General features: G+C 43.1%; 1 long non-coding RNA gene and 1 pseudogene across 11 annotated transcripts in view; both read right to left on the reverse strand.

Annotated features, from left to right (window-relative positions):
• Gm31615 overlaps positions 1-11,658 on the reverse strand; it is a 151,558-nt gene that overhangs the window by 93,870 nt on the left and 46,030 nt on the right. For all 11 annotated transcript variants that reach the window (XR_877113.1, XR_003952375.1, XR_877108.1 and 8 more), the window contains one exon: positions 9,020-9,085. This is a non-coding gene — a long non-coding RNA (predicted gene, 31615). The remainder of the gene's footprint in view (positions 1-9,019; positions 9,086-11,658) is intronic.
• Positions 11,418-11,512, reverse strand: Gm22542 (annotated as a pseudogene).

Raw genomic sequence — 11,658 nt, forward strand, 5'->3', positions numbered from 1 at the left:
TCTTCCAACACTGAGCTAATTATGTGAATTTTCTGTTTTTCTAGTATGTCTTAGGTAGGGTTTCTGTTGCAGTAATGAAACACCATAACCAAAGCAACTTGGGGGAAGAAAGGGTTTATGTCGTTTACACTTCCACATCAGAGTTCATTATTGAAGTAAATCAGGACAGGAATTCAAACAGGACAGGAACCGTGAGGCAGGAGCCATGAAAGAGTGCTGCTTACTGGCTTGCTCTCCATGGCTTGCTCAGTTTGCTTTCTTATAGAACCCAGAACCACCAGCCTAAGGGATGACACTGCCCACAGTGGGCTGGGCCCACCCCCATTCATCACTAATTAAGGGATGAATTCCTTCTGTCCCATTTTCTCCCTCATCACTTGCAGCCAATCAAGAAGTTCTATCATCTCTTCCCTTAAAATGTCCCACCCTCATATGTGTTGTCCCCTGGCTGGCTGTGTTGCCATTTGCATAGATCAGAATCTCAGCCCCTTAGCCTGCTCAAGGGACCTCACAGTCCACCACTGTGTTCTGCGATGTGGATGCTGCCCAGTTCTCTGCTCGCCAAGCTCACATATGCTGGTTCACCACACAGCATTCTGACCACAAGTCTACAAACCCATTTTATCTTACAAGTTACTCTTTAGCTGGTTCAGACCACCCTGAGTCTTTTAATATTTAGCTTCATGCTATACCATGTGGTGGCTGCTGCTTCCTCCTCCTTCTCCTCCTCCTCCTCCTCCTCCTCCTCTTCCTCCTCCTCCTCCTCCTCCTCCTCCTCCTCCTCCTCCTCCTCCTCCTCCTCCTCCTCCTCCTCCTCCTCTTCTTCTTCTTCTTCTTCTTCTTCTTCTTCTTCTTCTTTTTGGTTTTTTGAGACAGGGTTTCTCTGTATAGCCCTGGCTGTCCTGGAACTCACTTTGTAGACGAGGCTGGCCTTGAACTCAGAAATCTGCCTGCCTCTGCCTCCCGAGTGCTGGGATTAAAGGCGAGCGCCACCACGCCTAGCCCACGTGGCTTCTTAACTGCTTTATATTTCAAGCATCCATGCAAGTCTTTAAGTTTCCAGAAGAGGAAAAACTATCACCTGTTTCCCCTTTATATCACTCAGTGCCTGTTTAGCACATACTTGGCAAATTTAGACTCAGTTATACATCTATTCCAGTCTCCTCAGCTGATGAGAGAGAACGAGAGAGCACATAGGGTTTTGGAATATTAGATGAGATAATATGTGTGTGTGTGGGGGGGTGGCAAATCTTAAAAAATGGCATGCCATGAAAAAAGAAGTCAATTAAGTTCCTATTGTTACAAATCCTATAGTGATAAATAATTGGAAGGCAGTACAGATGGATAAAACATGGCTTCCTTTCTTATAAAAATCTGAGCAGCTAACCTTGAAAACATCATCAGAACATTATGTTGACCTGTGGAGAAGCTGGGGATATATGCCTGTCCAAGGTCTATGTTAACCCTGGAAACGCTGGTTCTTCAGTGGTAAAAGGAAGAAAACCCATTAAAGGAGCAGCCTAGGGGGGAGTTTCTCAGCTTCCTCCTGCTGTTTCAGGGCTTAACTGAAGTCCTGACTGGAACCATCCCAAAGGCTGGATGAACTGAGGTCATTGGGATTAGCAGCCATTCCTGAAGCTGTTCTGTGAGCAAGTCTCTGAGGCAGGGTAAGGTAGGGGCTGGAACAGCAGCAGGTCACCTCAGCGTCCCTAAGGGTGAGGCCTGTCAGAGCTGCACTTTTGGTGTTTCATTCTGTAACACATGAACCTTACAACCAATATTTAGTTCAATAAAGATATTTATATGGAATGTGCAAGGTGCAGAGATCAGTTAAAGATGGATTTTGCTCCTGTTTGAGCAGGTGACAGACAACTGCCTGTTTTATGAGTTACTTTGATCAATAACCAAATTGTAGTAAATCTTCATTCGTGCCATTTGAAAGGATGACATGAGGAATTGTGAGGAATTTGTAACCAACAAGATTTATAGGTTATGTATAACTGAAGTTTTGGCTAGAGACATTTTTATGTCTCAGTCAGTTTCAGGGCTGCTCCCATGTAGAGCAATCAGAAATCATGTTATCTATCCTGTTTGGTCTTCTTGATTTTTTTTTCCTTCCCGTCTGTAGCCAAGATCTCCATGGGGTCTTCCCTTATCATGTCTAATTCATATTACTTTGGAAGGGATCCAAAACCTTTTCATCTTTCCTGTTGACACAAAAAGTAGAGCCTTGCTCTCAAAATAGCATGTCCTTGATCTAGCAACCCGATATAATCAAAAATTTAGGTTGGTTTAACTTAGCAGCCTCGTTTTTGGTTAGGCCTGGCTTGCTTTGACTCCTCTTCCAGAGAATCGGTAACACCATTAATACCACAGAGCTTACAACCACCTTAATTTTGATAATTAAAACAACTCAAAACAATTAAAACAATTTAAAACAACGATTATTTATTGAGATTGAGTGTCTCTTTATCTATGTCCATATCTTTGTTTCATACATTTGAGATAAAAGGCCTGGATTTATTTATTCATGCATGTACACTTAAAAACATGTAAAGCAATTATCATTATTTCTCATTTCTATCCTTCAAACGATTAAAGCAATTTTTATTTATTACTCCCTTCTATGGAGATTAATATCTCTTTAAAACAATGGTTACGTAAAACACTTAAAGCTGTGGCCATTGTTTCTTCCTTTGATATGCCTTAGGCACCGCAATAGCTGGACAACTGTCTACCCTCCGCGTCCTTAGAATCCTCTTTCCCACCAATAACTCCGATTTACTACTTAACTAAGTTCTGTGTTCCGCCTGGGCTGCTCTTAAGTCCAGTTGGCCTTGGCCAGCTGGCATGGCCACGTTTGTATGGCTCAGCTACCACACTATGGCTCTCCTCCCTCCTGCACGTTCCTCTCTTCCCTAGCGACTCCTTTCTGCTTCTCCTCCTTGTGGTCTCTAGCCTAGGGAAACCTAAACCCCACCTATGCATCTCCTCCCCAGCTATTGGAGCTGCTGGCATCTTTATTTACCAATCAGAATTAACTGAGGGCAGGGTCCCTCAGTGCAGACTCTCTCATCTTTGGGGCAAACAGCTTGGGGGGGGCAATTAGCATTAGAATACAAGCAGCATTAGGCCAACCCACTACATCCTCCTGTTTCTGAGTCTGTTTGCCTGTTGAGCATGCCTAACACTCTTGACACATACATGGGGACGCACAGGTCAGGCAGTGGGTCAGAGAGGTAAGCCTGCTTTCTGGTGAGGCTTGACATCACTAGAACTAGTCCCAGCTAGTTGAGGGGCTGGAAGTCCTCAGCGCCTTCAGAACCATATCATGACTTCATGTTTGCTATTAAGAAACAACCTACCAGTGCTAGCTGGTTGGGCAAAAAGGGAGAGGCTCTCTCTCTGAAGGCTACAGAATCCTCATTGCTCTCTATTAGCAAGTGACTGTGCTTGTCATTTTTAGTATGTTCCATATACCAAGCACTGTGATATTCTTAAAATAACCTGGTAAACTTTCCAATACATACCTTGATTCAATGGGAAGTTACAAGCACCAGGATTAGGTATTGTGTCTCTGGTCACACAGATAATTCATAATAAGCTCATATCCAAATGTAGGCTCATACTGCCCCACAGGCCTGGGAGCACTTCCTTCTGCTTCATGGGCCTGGGAGCACTTCCTTCTACCCGAGGCTTCAGAAGAACCCCCACAAACATGGCCTTGGCTCCCCACTCCTCTGTCCAGTTCTTGAAGCTGTGGTTCACATCATTGTTGAGGGTCTAATAACTAAATGTAGGGGCTGCGGAAATTTGGTGACAGATTCTCAAATGTTCAGCGAGCAAAACTGGATTCAAATACATGCTGAGCCTGAGGTGTCTCTGGCAGTGCTCGCCCATGCTGTGTCCTTGAGTTCACTGCAGCCTTGGTTCTAAACGCACAATACGCATTCAGTGCACATGCACACAGTATGCACGCTGTGAACTGCCCATTGCTGTCACCTCAAGAACATCTGGGCTTCCCAAAACACCTCACTCGGAGTCAAAACTACCACATGTCATGAACTGCAGTGTTTTTAAAAAGGTTTATTTTACTTTTATGTATGTATGTATGTATGTATGTATGTATGTATGTATGTATGCATATCGTCATGTGGGTGCCCTTAGAGGCCAGAAGCAGGTGTTGGATATCCTGGAGTTGGGATTACAGATAGTTGTGAACCACCTGATATGGGTGCTGGAAACCGAACCCAGTTCTCTGCAAGAGCAGCACTGATCTCTCTGCAGCCCCAAATTGCAGTATTTTTACTGTTCACACAAACTCTGTTGCTCTTAGGGAAACATGATGATTTCACTATGGAAAACAAAATCTTTCTTCAGCTGAGATCTAACTTTTCGAAAACATTACGTTTTTTTCATTTGTTCATCTTGTGTGCATGTGTGTCGTGGTGTGCATGTGCTCAGCAGAGGACATTAACCTGCAAGAGTCAGTTCTCTCCCGGGATCAAAGTCAGGTCACCCAGGTTGGCAAGAAGTCCTCGCCTGCTGAATAAGCTGGCTTGGTCTCAAGCTCTAATTCTTTATACAAAAATAAGCACATTTGTGTCAGTTTTAATAAATGGTAAAATCATGTGTACCAAATAATTGTTTGAAAGTAAATAGATTTGTTTGTGGTTTGTCAGTAACTGTTTGGTTGTTTGCTTTTATATCTGCTTTCACATACTTGTATATACAAGGTCTTAGACAAAGCTTCTGGGTGGAAACAGATCATGAATTTGGGGGGGCCTCGATGGCTGGGCTTTCGGACACTCCCGTGAGCTTCTTTGTATTGTTCATACGCTGCAGATACGGCTGCACAGGGGAGATTGACATATGCTCTTCTGAGTCTAGATTTTTATATCCCAGGTGAAAGACAAGAAGAAGGGACACTGGGTCCACAGGAGGAGAGCATGATGAAGAAGTAACTTCATGTGGCTGAGGCCAGGAGAGTGACCGGACTACTTAGCTGAGGACTGGCTAGCTCTTAAACAGAGACTACACAGATTTAAATCTACTGCCAGCTAGAACTTCTGTTACAGCTCTTTATGTCAGCCAGAGGAAAGTGTGCATTCCCCCTGGAGCTCTTGATTCTGAATCTGTTACTACATTTAAAAAAATGGTGTCAATAGATATAATCAAACAGAATCCGAAGCAGCCACTTAGCCATCTGTAGAAAAATATTGGCTCTGGAAAAGATACTGCCTGGTAGGAAACCAAAGGCATAGAAATATGTTTTGAGAATCATGTTCCTGGCCTGAATCAGATCCCACGTCAGGGGAGGTTGGCTGAGGACAGAGAGGGAAGAGAAGCCAAGTAGCTTGTTTTTCTTGCAGTCACCATGTGACAAGGCAGCAAGGGAAGGCCTGTCTCAGTCCCTGCCACCTCTTTCAAGGGGAAAAGCTCACCAGGCTGACTGATATCTCCTCCAAAATCGGGCTGTTGTGCCCCAACCAGGACATGCTCTCCTGGAAACTGAAGAAAGTGGAGTGCTTTGTTGACATATCCCAGCTCCCCTTCCAAGGAACTTTCTCTGTTCTCTGTCCCCAGCCTTCTCCCACTCCTGACAACCCACATCTTTGTGAAGGAAATGTACCATCTGTCCACAGGGTGGTGGCCTGGGCCTGGCAGGCTCTGTCACCTTGATGACCCCCAACCCTCCAACCCCCATAGTTTCCATCACTCCTTGATTGAATGAAGCAACAATGAATTAGGCAAGTATTTAAAAAACATGTTTCAAAATGAACTTGACCAGTTAACTAGGTTCTCATTAACACAAGTTCTCTTTCTATGTCATATTTTGATTAAACACACACACACACACACACACACACACACACACACACACTGTGGGTTAAATTACATCTCCCCCCAAATGAGGGCTTTATAGATGTACTCGAGTTAAGATGATGTATATAGAACTGGGTGATTTCTAAGTTCCGTGACTGCCGTGAAGAAAAGACACTGACAGCATGGAGACAATTATGTAGAGACACAAACTGGAGCAAGGCAGTACTACGGGAGGGCCTCCTACCACTAAAGATAGAGGTGACGGGATGGAAAGTTCAAGGTCTTCTTTGATTACATATTGAGGCTACTAGCCCAGGATATAGGAGACTATCTCAAACACCACAAAGAAGAAATAAAAAAAGAAAGGAGAAGCCAAGATGGTCTATCCCCTGGAGCTCTCAGAGAGTGTTTGGCCCTACTAACTCTGACTTTGGACTTCTAGCTTCTAGAACTGTTTGAAATAATTTTGTTTTTGAAAGCCAAACTTTTGAATGACTCTTAGGAGGCCAATACGAGTGCTTTATATGCACACATCTTGATTCTGGGCTTGCCTTGTTCTTAGCGCTTCTCACAGTTCTTGGCAACATCAAGTAGGAGGAGCTCAGCTAACTCAGAGGAGCTGATAGTATAGGCGTCTGATCTGTTTACTAAGAGGTAATAGATACCTTTACTTTGAGGTATTTTGCAACAATATATTTCAGCAAGGGTTCTGTAAACTGATTAGCCTGTGTGCATGCATGCATGAATGTGTGTGTTTGTGGGTATACTGAGCAAAGAACTTGTAGTGTATAAGTTTACTTCCTACATTAATTTACACCTAAGAAACAGAACTAACAGCTGGCAGTGCCTCCCCCAGCTTAAAATAGAGTTAATATGTGTTTAACAGCAAAATACAATGATATATGCAGGTCTGGCATGCTGTACTTGCGGTCTCCCCAGGCTTTTGAAATTGTACAGTTGTATCAATGTATGTCTCAGCCTCTGACACAGCCACTCAACCCAGAGTCGAGGAAGTCAATATTATTGACTCTGGGAGAAGGAGGAACTAAATGTCTCTCGCTGCTGTCACGTGACCTCTCCAGGATGTAGCTTGAATATCACATCACCATGCATGAGTCTTGACTCTTAAAATGTCATAGATTTCCATACTGACTTGAATCATGAATCCGAAATAGAGGAAACAACAGACCCTTCTTTTTGCAGATCTTCAGTGTTTTCTATTAATAAATATTAACTCGGTTTTGGCTTTTGGGTAGGAATTAATGAACTCTGGAGAGCTACTCAGTTAATGTCAGGAATATATTCACATGGTGCACTTTAATTCACTCAGGCCATACATGTGGGTTTGCAACCCTGCAGACCTCTTGCAATAGTACCCTGCTGATCTTTAAGGCGTGGCAGTGGAGCTGAGGGGAAGGTGCCTGTTACATTACCTCCCACAGCCCTCTTCAGCCCTCTTCAGTGTGGAAACAGACTACGGTGCTATCCTGTTCAAAATCAGTCCCCAGGGGTGACCTACATCATGACTACTTTTTAAATTTACTATAATTAACATAGTATGGCACAGCTCCATAAAGTCACATAGATAGTATTCCAGAAGAGAATGTTCACAGTCGAACCCAAGTCTATGAGAAATAAATCATCAATTAACAGTGTTTGGAAAACTGCAGTGTGGACATAGCTTTAAAAAAAAAACAGAAACAAATTCTATATCTTTTGTTTTGTTTTGTTTTGTTTTGTTTTGTTTTCTGGACAGGGTTTCTCTGTGTAACAGCCTTGGCTATCTTGTAACTCATTCTGTAGACCAGGATGGCCTTGAACTCACAGATATCTGACTGCTTCTGCCTCCCAAGTGCTGGGATGAATGGTGTGCTCCACCACTGCCTGGCACAAATTTTATATCTTTTTTTTTTTTAGATGTATTTATTTAATGTATATGAGTACACTGTCGCTGTCCTCAGACACACCAGAAGAGGGCACAGGATCCCATCACAGATGGTTGTGAGCCACCATGTGGGTGCTGGAAATTGAACTCAGAACTTCTGGAAGAGCAGCCAGTGCTACTAAGCCATCTCTCCAGCCCTCAAATTTTATATCTTAAACTGAAGTAATTTTTTGAGTCTGGTGCCTTCCTGAAACCTGACACTGGGACACTTTCTACACATGCCGGATTTATCTTTAAAATCTGAAAAGGTACCAGAAAGATCTATGGGATTTTTCACGTTAAGTGAAAATGAAACAGAAAACCCAGAAATAATTAAGTTATTAATGAGCTAATTTATGTAAAGATATCCTGCAGAAGGCATAAAACAGAAAATCAAAAGTCAAACTAGAGAAATATTAGCAACTCACAAGGCAGCACAAGGAGCAATTTCCCCTAATATATAGAGACTATCTAATGCCAATAAAGACTTTTAACATAATTAGTAGAGGGGCTGGAGAGATGGCTCAGTAATTAACAGAATTTACTGTTTTTGAAGAACACTCAGGTTTGATTCCCGGGATTCACATAGTGGTTCACAAGTATCCATAACTCCAGCTCCAGGAGATCTGATATCTTCTTCTACACTCTGTGGGTACCAAGCACACACATGGTACACATACATAGATGCAGGAAAGCATTCATATACATAAAATGAAAATAAATCTGAAAAAAGTTCAGTAGAAAAATGGTACTATGAAGTTGAACATACTTCACAAAAAAATTGAAATATATTAAAATATGCTCCTCTTCAGCCAGAATTGGTGGTAAGTGCACATGGCTATACTCCTTGTGTCCTGGAGACAATATCAATTGATGTTTGTTTATTATTTATGTATATGTAAACATAGATGTGCCATGACACCTGTGTGGAGGTCAGAAGACAACTTGCAGGAATTTGTCCTAGACTTCCACCAGAGGAATAATAGCTCCACCATGGTGCTAGCAAGCCAGTAAGCAGAGCTCCTCCATGGCCTCTGCTTCAGTTCCTGCTTCAGTTCCTGCCTCCAGGTTCCTGCCCTGAGTTTCTGCCCTGACTTCTCTTCATGATGGACATAGTCTTTATGACGTAATCTCCCCCCACCCCCACAAGTTCCTTTCATCATAGTGCTTTGTCATAGCAACAGAAAAGCAAAGGAGGACCCACCCTTACCTGCCGAGCCTTCTTGCTGACCCCAAGAAATGTAAAGCTAAACAGCAATGGGCAATTACCTTAGCCAATAACACGTTGTCAATTCAAGTTTCTGAGTTGTGGGAGAGCGAAACCCAACAGAAATCCTGGAACGACAACCAGGCAATATTTTTTTAAAGGTTGTTTAGCATTTAGCACATCAATCCCAAGAATTTATTCAGATAGAACCACTCTGGGAGGAATGGCTTTTGTCTATGGTTACTTGTCGTTGTTTTGCTGACCGCTAGGGGTTTTTTAGGAGCGACAAGTGGCATGCTTCCAAGCAGAGTGCTGAATGAACCGTTATATACGGGCGTGGCACAGTAATCTCAAAGTGATGTTTGAGAAACGGGTATGTAGTCTGCTACTGAGTGAATAAAAAGGGGGAATACGCACGTAGTTTTTGCTTAAGATGTCTAAAACATATCTTGGGGAAGACACACATGAAACATATCAGAGCCACAAACCACACTTGCATCCCTGCATCCCACAGATGCTCTCTAGCCATGTTCTCAGGGTACCTGGGCAGGACTGTTTATTAGAACATGCAGCCCCTACTACAACAAGGCCAAACCTACTAATAGTGCTATTCCCTATGGGCCTACTGGGGAGGGGGAGGATTTTCATTCAAACCATAACAATCTGTGAACACGGCTGACTCAAGACCACAAAAGAAGTTGTCTCATGATGCTACTGGTTTAGTTTCAAGAGGTAAACACCGGCGAAAGCTTGGATAGGGCTAGGATTGTGCAAGTTTGAGCTCTGTGTATCAGGAGTATAGGAAGGGGGGCTGGAGAGATGGCTCAATGGTTAAGAACACCGACTGCTCTTCTGAAGATCCCGAGTTCAAGTCCCAGCAACCACATGATGGCTCACAACCATCCGTAATGAGATCTGACGCCCTCTTCTGGTGTGCATGAAGACAGCTACAGAGTACTTACATATAATAAATAAATCTTAAAAACAAAAGATGAGTAGAGGGAGGCAAGATCAGACAGTAGCTGAGGTTAGCCTAAATCTATGATGAGGTGAGGTCTGCCTAGCCCACCCTTTGCCTGAGTAGACCTACTCAGGCAATGAGAGCCAATGAAGGGACAATAGATGTGCAGTCCTGTGTGCACACTATGCGCTAGAGCTGAGCAATGGTTCTGAGACACCCCATCTTCTAGAAATCTCTACCACAATAGCAAATCTTGCTACACGGGTCCTCTTTGTTTCCAAATCTGCATCTCTGGTTCTAGGAAGCTGTCCTGCTGTCCTGCTGTCCTGCTGTCCTGCTGTCCTGCTGTCCTGCTGGGCTCCTCCACACAGCCCTTCAGCCCAGAACAGTGGGCAGCTTTGAATGGGCTGGGAGCAGAGCATTCCAAGCATCGTTGTGGCATTGTCAGGTGAGCAGTGACATTGTCAGTCTTGGCAGTACTCCCATCCCAGGAGTAGGTGATCTAGTTCAGCCCAAGCTCCAGTCTGGGACGTGTTTAATTTCCAAAAGGAATCTTATCAGGCCACAGACCTGGAGAAGCCACCCAGAAGAGAGGCGTTTTCTCTAAGGGTGACTTGTGTGTCTTGCTCACGACATTCTAGCTTATCCTTAAAAAAACAATGTAGAAAGGTGTTTTTTTGTTTGTTTGTTTTTGTTTTTTTTTTTTTTTTTGGTTTGGTTGGTTTTTGTTTGTTTTTTGTTTTTCAAGACAGGGTATTTCTGCGTAGCCCTGGCTGTCCTGGAACTCACTTCTCATCTGCCAGGCTGGCCTTGAAAGAGGAACAAAGGTCACTTGCCCTTTAGGGACTTTAAGATCCACTTTGAAAATCTTTAATCTTCCTGTTTCCTATGTGCTGAAAACTCCTTTCTGCTGTTTCTGTTTTTCTATTCCCCACGTGTCAGCAAGGCGTAAATGACCGCAGAGAAGGCACTTCCTGCTTTAGATAAAATGCTACTTCATGGAAAAGAGAATTAAGAATTTTTAATTTAAAAATAGATGCTGGGGGTGTGGCTCTCTGGTAGAATCTCTGCCTGGCTTGTGTGAAGTCCTGGGTTCAATCCTCGCTGCCCCCCCAACACCCTCAGTGCCTGAGAGGGGAAAAGAATTCAGAATTTCTTAAATTCCTCAAGACTCATTCACTGTTGAAATGTTAATGTTTTTCTAGCAAAATATCTTACCTCATCTTGCTACTGCCTTTCATATTTTTTGATAGTGAAATTTATTACTTTAATGATTTCTCAATGTACTATTGAATATTTGTTTTGTTTTGTTTTGTTTTGTTTTGTTTGTTTCGTTTTTTGAGACAGGGTTTCTCTGTGTAGCCCTGGCTGTCCTGGAACTCACTCTGTAGACCAGGCTGGCCTCAAACTCAGAGCTCCCCCTTCCTCTGCCTCCTGAGTGCTGAGATAATGCCATTTTTTTAATGGCAAACATTTGGTTCCACAGACATTTTATAAAGAACAAACGGAAACGTTTAACAGATTGACACGTTATCCTTGTGCAGGAGCATCTCCGTATTGCTCCATTTTTAATATATGTTCTGCCAAAGTGAACGCCTGACAGTCACCTGAAAAGGTAAAACTAAGAGATCTTTCAGGTAAATTTCATTATTTTATCACTTTCCTCAAACACCTTAAAGAATGAGTCCTACATGGTAAGATGGAGATCCTCACCCGACACTCAAAGCCTGAAGCCTTTTC

Source organism: Mus musculus, chromosome 17 (assembly GCF_000001635.26).
Source record: "Mus musculus strain C57BL/6J chromosome 17, GRCm38.p6 C57BL/6J".
NCBI lineage: Eukaryota > Metazoa > Chordata > Mammalia > Rodentia > Muridae > Mus > Mus musculus.